The following is a 6,000-nucleotide window of genomic DNA, read 5'->3' as shown; positions in this document are numbered from 1 at the left end:
AATACTTAGCTAAAAAGATTAGGGCCTGGCCGACCCTGTGCCTAACAGGCGGCTACCCTCCTTTTACTTAGCACCTACGTTCACCAAGAACTTACCAAGGCCACAGGCCGAATGATCAGACCAGGCGCCAAGCCAACTGATCAAATCTACAAAACTAATACGACATGTCCCAACATCATAGCAGGCGTCCGGCGGCATCCCTCCAGATGAAATTCGTCGCAGAGAGCAGCTCCCTTTTGGGTGGAACATTGCTCTATAAACTAATTACACGGCACCTATACGACTGTCCCCAAGGGCAACCACGTAGCCGTTTTTGAGACAAGGATAACTCTATCACTAACCAAACCAGTGGTAGCAGTTGACATCTGAGTCAGATGACCGCATGTATTACTTGGGATAAATGCAGGGGGTACCTCTTGAGTTAATAGCCAACAAACATTGGCGAATCAAGGGGTCTAGCCGGCCTCCGCCGCCTGGTACCTCTACTTCTCAAGCAAGAGTGACGGCGACTGAGTAACACCAGCGTTAACTCATAGTCACTCCCTCAAACTTGGTATGGAACTCAAACCCCTATTCCTACTAGGTAACCTATTGAGTTAATAGCCAACATACATTGGCGAATCAAGGGAATCAGCCGGCCTCCGCTGCCTGGTACCTCTACTACTCAATCTAGAGTGTGACGAAGACTAAGTAACTCCTATGTTAACTTATAGTCACTCAAACTTAGTATGGAGCCTAAAAGGTATGAGTCGTCCGCCTGTTTTTAGCAAACAGGGGCTCTCAACCACTACTCCTGCTAGGTTAACAAATTATGAGTTAAAAGCCAACAAACATTGGAAAATAAAGGGAAACAACCGGTACCTGCCACTTGTTATCTCTACTACTCAGTTCCTTGGCGACTAGGTAATACTCGTGTTTACTTAGTTAGACCACTTTCCTACTTGGTTAAATTTACAAATGACAGGACCGCCTGCCTAGAAAAGCTCCAGTCTTTAAAATAGTTCGAATACCGATTGGATAAATGGTCGACTGATCGTCTATCCTGGAAACAGACAACCAGTCGTCCAGGGGCATAGGCGGCGTGACTAACTATCCGTACCTGTCTGCAACTATCGGCCATGTAAAACAGTCGGTCTAGTGAACAATTGGATATTAGAATATGGAATACTTAGACAAATTTGAGGCAAAACAAAAATTCATTAAAAAGAATCGGTCATTAAAGACCGGCAAAATATTCAAAGCCCCGGCCCCCTGGCCGGGTAAATACAAAACAAACGGCACGCAGGCCGTGGAAAGAATACATAAAGCTTAAGAAGGGGGCAGATCTTCAATATTAGCAGCTGCCGCCTGGTCAGCACTCTTCTTGCTGGACTCGGCTTCAGCTGCATCCTTTTTCGATGCCTTACCCCCAAGCGGCACAAGCGCCACTACCGGCTCCTCCTCCTCCAATGCTTCCTCCAACGCCTCTTCCTCAGCAGCCGCCAGGATCTCTTGATTATATGTATCAGAACACTGGCGGTACGTTTTTTCCCAAGAGGCAAAGTCGGCATTGGGGAAGAGGCGGCCCCAAGTCATGCGCTGGATTTGAGCGGAGTCTTCCATCATCTCCCGGACCAGCTCTTTCTTCTCTTGCTCGGCCTTTTCCGAGAGCTCTTGGGTAAGACTCTTCTCTTGGGTCACCAGACGTTCTTTTACGCTGGCCAAGGATTTCTCCAAGGCTTCGTATGAGTACATCTTCAGGCGAAGACGTTTCAGCTCGGCCTTGAGATTGGTGATGGTCGCCTCCAGCTCGCCATTCCTCTTCTGGGCCGCCTCTAACTGAGCCCGAACAGCGGCGGTAGCCTGCGCCTGATAATAAAGAATATCAATGGTCAGAACTTCATTTTGGGCAATTTGAAACATTGCCTTATCATAATAAGAGGCGGCCATAGCTTTTGCAGCCTTTACCTCTTTGTTCTTCCGGTCAAGCGGCTTGCGAAGGCCGTTCACTCGGAGCAGGGCCTAAGTACAAAGGAACAGGCGTCAGTTTCCAAACAAAAAGAAAACAGGCGTCCAGTAATTCAAATACTCAAAAATATGCTAAGTATACCTCAGCAAGGACCCCTGCAATCTCGTCTAGGTCAAGGGTGCCGACACCCCTGACCGCCTCCCTTTCAGCTGGAGGAACTGCCCTGATCATAGACTTGGCCATCTCTACCAAGTCAGGCTCCTGAGGGCCGGCTGCATCAAGCATAAACAAACGGATTAGACCTAGTAAAAAAGGGAGCGAGTCTAAAATTTACAAGGACAACTTCTTACTTCTAGGCGGCCCAGTTGGAGTTTTAGAAGAAGTGGCCGGCTGTTTCTCAGCCGCCACATGTTTCCTGGCAGAACCAGGAGAGCTCCCAACATTCGTCCTCCGGGCCTTGGGGTCCGGCTGTTGGGAAGATGAAGCTCTTGGAGCACCCGTCTAAAAAAGAAGAAAAAAAGTCAGTATATGCATAAACACAACTCCAATAAAAGGGGTGAAAGGTTCGGAGCTCACCAAGGGTGCCCCCTTCTTGGGGGAGTCGGTTGAAGCTTGTTGCATGATGGAGGCCCGCAACATGCCCGCCGCAGTCTTGGAGGCGGTGATTTTGCTCATGGCGTCAGCTGCAAAAACAAACAACAAAGTTAATAAAAGTCATAACAAGAAATGTATGGAACAACAAAGTATTCGATAGGCCGACTACCTCTTGAGCACCGACTGCTGAGGCCACAGGCGGCCAAAAAGTACTCGTCATAGAGCCATTTGAAGCTCGGGACGCAGTGCAGGGGTACTTGCTCTCGTACCCCTGAAGTAGAGTCGACCCTCGACTCTACTTTAAAGAGTCCTTTATCAAGGATCTCTTTCTTAGCCTTGGGGGGAACAGGCGGCATGCTGCGGCCGCCTGCAAGAAGGGGCGGATTCCTGTTCCACCTATTGAAGCGCTTGTTCAGCTCAATGTCTGAACTCTCAATGATGAGGAAGGTGCTCCGCCAGTCCTTCCACTTGTTTGCTTTACCTCTCGTCATGAGGTAGCCCCTGTGGCTTGTCAATTGATACCAGCCGGTACCGCCTGTCTTAGGGGTCCGGCTGAGATAGTTCATATGGGCGAAAGCCTCGAAGCTCGGCTCCACCCCGTGCAGTTCGCATCCGGCCACATAGCCGAGTACGTTTACCCAGGAGTTTGGGGCTAACTGCCATAACCCCAACTCATACCCATCCAAGATCCGCTGAACAGCCGGATGTAATGGGAAGCGCAGCCCTGCCTTGATGGCCGCCTCGTAGCAGCCAAAGCAGGCGCTATCATAACTGGAACCAGCCGGCCAGACGACTGTGTCTTCAGGATCCGGCACAAACACTAGAAAGTCGGGGCCCATGGTGTGGTTTGCAATAAAGCTCTCCACTTTCTCTTGCATGGCTGTGATTCGGCCCCGAGGTACCGTGCAGTAATAGGGGGTATTTAGCTCTCGGTGAGAGGCGGATGGCTCCGCCCAATTGTCCCCCTTCTCAACTGCGTGAGAAAGTCTCGCCTCTTGCAGGCGGCTGTTTTTCTCTTCTGTGTCCAAAGAAGCATGGCCAGAAGAGCTTGACTCGGAATCGTCCTCTGATGAGTCCGAAGAGGACGACTCCTCCCCTCTCCCGGAGGGGCCCGCCTCCTCTCTTTGAAAAGGAGCAGAATTGTTAACTGTTAAATGGGAAGGGGTCGCTATGACTCCTCCCTCAGAATTGCCGGCTTTCAGGCCGCCTTGTTTCACTTCCACATCTGGCGCCTGGTCAGATGTTTCACTAAGCGGCACCCTGTGGGAGGAGCCGTCTGAATTTGAGATCCTAGCAGTATTTTTCGTTCTGGCCATCCTGCTCTGCATAGACACAGATACAGTCGGACTTTGTACAAAGGGCAAAGATGGGTCCGGAAAAGGGCAGGCGGCACTCCTAGTCCTAGATTCAGCCGGCTGATCACTAACCTAGGCCGTGTCGTGTGCTTCCGTGGTGCCATTTCAAAAAATAAAAAGAAAATTAAGAGTAAGAGAACTGACAGTTACCTAAACGAGTGACGGTTGATGAAGTTAAATCCTGTGCAGTCGGCTTGTCAGAACAGGCGGTAGGCAGAAAAGGTCCGAAATGTCAGAGCAAGTTCAGGGATCCGAATGTTCTCAAAAAGTTCTCAAAGTGTGAAAATGACTCAAGACAATCCTCCCTTATATAGGCGAAGTGAGAAGGCGAAGGGTCACTTTCAGAATTCAAAATTTGGGCGGGAAAATCTCTCGTCCTTTCGCCGACTGACACCTGTAGAAGGTCGTCGCCTGTTACAGTGCGACACCTGTCACAGGTAACACGTGACCAATCACGTGCTACCTGTGAGGGGCAAATGATTAGGGGATTTTGCTCCCACCAATCGGAATGCGCCACGTGGGCCAATCAGGTCCTGCCAAGTGTCCCCCAGTTGGAACTGTCAGGGCTTGCCACGTGGCACGCGCTTATTCGTCCACCTTGGACCGATTATGTCATGACATGTGGCATACTCCATGCCTAATGGAGAAACCGGCCACCCAGGCCCAACTTCCGAGGGAAGCCCAATCAGCCCTAGGTTAACCTAAACCTAGGATGGGCACGTTTCCCAAGGTTATAAATACCTCCCTTAATCCTCATTAAGGGGGAGAACGAAAAAAACACATTAATTACACACAGTAATAACCGGCTGATCTCGCTAACAAAGCAGATTACCTACGTTAAACACTCTCACCTAGAGAGACCCAATCACTTTAATTTCCGCATTAATTACTCCTTAATCAAGTACTAACTTGACCGTTGGAGGCGGAGCTCCCAGGAGTCTCCGTTATTTTGCAGGTACAGGCGTCCGGTTCCAGTCTCGGAATTGTAACTCTCCCGCAGGACATCAGAAAACCCCGAAACAAATGGTAATGATGAATATTATGTACTAGTTTTGTGCCCGTACGATGTTCGGGTTATTTATTGGTTAAAGATAAAAAAATTTAATCTATATGTCAAATTTTAAAATATGCCATTGGATAAAAAATTAGTTTATTGATGTGCTTTTGTGACGATTTGTTATCTAGTAGGCACCTGTAATGACTAATATTAATATTGGTGGAAATGTTCGATTTAATACATTAAAAAAATAAACAATTAATAAATTAAATAAGATAAATGTTCAAAGCCCGTTGGGTTGACCCGAACCCAAAACTTTGGGCAAGGGTTGAACATTTCTTAACTCATAACCTAAAGTGACCCAATTCGAGATGATTCATGACTCAACCTTAATTGACAGTTGAAGTAATAAAATTCTATTAGTTGTGAAGTATATTATTTTAACCGATTAGTATATATTATAAATAGATGTTTAACACTTTAAACTAATTCCTTCGCTCTAAAAAAAGTATTATGACATAAAAAATTAAATTTATATGATAATTTTTAAGAATTATAATCTAATAATTCAATTTGTATCTCTGAAATATTGGTCTTTTATCGAAAATAAAATTATAAACTTAAATTTTATCCTAAAATTCTTTTTTTTTTTTATCTTATGAAGTCTATTTAAATCGCTCCAACGTGGCGCAACACTTGGCGAAAAGTTGGAACGCCAAGTATCATAACGTCGTAACCTGGCTAAAAGTTTAGCTTTATATATTAGTTATATGATGTATGGGTTACTTTCCTCAAAGTTTATCTACTTTGGTGCAAATTGATTTGATCTGATTATAATAATATGAAGCTCTCTTTTCCTCAAATAAAAGGGAAAAAAAAAAACAAACAAACAAGAGGTTGTATACTCTAAATGTATTTTAGTTAACCACACCAACAAACCTAAGAAATATACTATATATCTAAACCTACATGAACACTAGAATACAAAATTTATTTTGACACAACACTAGATTGAGATTTTTTTTTTATTTCTAACACTAGATCAGGAAACCGTTCGTAATACTAGAATATTATGAACGGTTTCATGATCTAACACTAGAATATAC

Source organism: Chenopodium quinoa, unplaced genomic scaffold (assembly GCF_001683475.1).
Source record: "Chenopodium quinoa cultivar QQ74 unplaced genomic scaffold, ASM168347v1, whole genome shotgun sequence".
In the NCBI taxonomy this organism is placed as follows: Eukaryota; Viridiplantae; Streptophyta; class Magnoliopsida; order Caryophyllales; family Amaranthaceae; genus Chenopodium; species Chenopodium quinoa.
Note: the sequence above shows the minus strand (reverse complement) of the source record.